Source organism: Pteropus vampyrus, unplaced genomic scaffold, assembly GCF_000151845.1.
Source record: "Pteropus vampyrus isolate Shadow unplaced genomic scaffold, Pvam_2.0 Scaffold9999, whole genome shotgun sequence".
NCBI lineage: Eukaryota > Metazoa > Chordata > Mammalia > Chiroptera > Pteropodidae > Pteropus > Pteropus vampyrus.
The window spans coordinates 1-1,568 of record NW_011898780.1 but is presented as its reverse complement, the minus strand read 5'-3'; positions in this window follow the sequence as shown (position 1 = coordinate 1,568).

Genomic DNA, 1,568 nt, shown 5'->3' with positions numbered 1-1,568 from the left:
ATATATATACTGGTTTTATTTTCTTATAAACCAATAGCCCAGATTGGATCAATTATTTGACTATTATTATTAAAGCTCTGATCTAACCAAATCTTAAGTTTAAAAAATTGGAAGATCAATTTGTGTTTTCTCCTTGTTATCTGAACATATGACCGTTCTTTCACAGAAAAGATTAATGACCCTTAATAGAAATGTTACATAATTTTAATTGCTTCATTAGTTTATTATTTTCCTCACATTGCAGTAATTTTTCTATAGTAGTCTTTACCTACTTTTTAAACACATTTTCCTCCTTTAATTTGAAAGTTTATTTTTAAAGTTTCTTATTCAATACACTACAGTGATGTATTGTGAAAGTATTTTCAAAAGAATAGTTTTAAATAGGTACTATTAAGGAGAAACAAATTATCATTAAATTACTTAGATATTCTGGGAAGTTGAGGAGGACTTTGTTATAATAATCTGTAACTGCTTTTTTTGTTAACATTATCCAGGTAATTTTTGCATAGCTGTATTCTGAATATATTATAAACTAATGCTGGTAACTCTCAAAATAGTACTATTACCGTGCATTACTAATGGGATACAGTCTAAAGACAAAAAAAAAAAATCCCTCAAGATAACCTTAAGTTGTTTTTATAGTGTCAGAATAAACTTATCCAGTTTTTCCAGCAAATGGATGACATGGAAAAAGAGAGGAGGGAATTTTACACAATGAAATAAATTAAGAGACATACCAACAAATGCAATGTGTGGTGCATCTTGTTTGAATCAAGATTCAAACAACCATAACAACTGTGAAAGAATTGGAGATATTTGAATATAGATGGATGTTAAATAATATTAACCTAATTTCTTAAGCATGGTATGGCATTGTGGTTGTTTTTAGGTCATTAAAAGTTAGAGGTATATAATGAACTATTTATGGGTGAAATTTAGTTCATCTGAGATTTGAAAATGTTAGAGAGATCAACAATTATGGCAAAATATTCATGATTGTTGAAGTTAGTTATGAGTACCTGGGGCATCATCATACTTATCTCCTTAAAGGGGTTTGAAATTTTTCAAAATAAAAGGTGTTTAAAAATTGACGGTGTAAGAAGAGAAGTGGAGTTAACAAAAATAGGACATCCTTCTAAATACAGAGTCACCACTGCTGTAACAGATTATACCTCTATTAGACAAAATTTCCAGTCTTTCTTTGTTCTGTCATTTGACAAGTCAACTTATACCTTAGATAAATAATTCTGCTCATGCATTCTTCTACCACATGAATATTGAATGTTTTTCTAGTCATGGAAATGGACTCATGCAAACTTAGCTATCTGGTGGCACCAAATCACATGCCTGGGGTGTGTATGTGTGTGCGCGCGCGCGCGTGTGTGTGTGTTTATAAGATTAGTCTGTTTCTGCCTCAGTTTCCTCATCTGTATGGGGAGAACTCACAGCAGTCCTATGTAGTAGATACTATTATAACTCCATCTTACAGATGAGTAAACTGAGGCAGAGTTTAAATAATTTGTCCAAGATTCATAGCTACTAATTATTCTCATAGCTCATGGCAATAA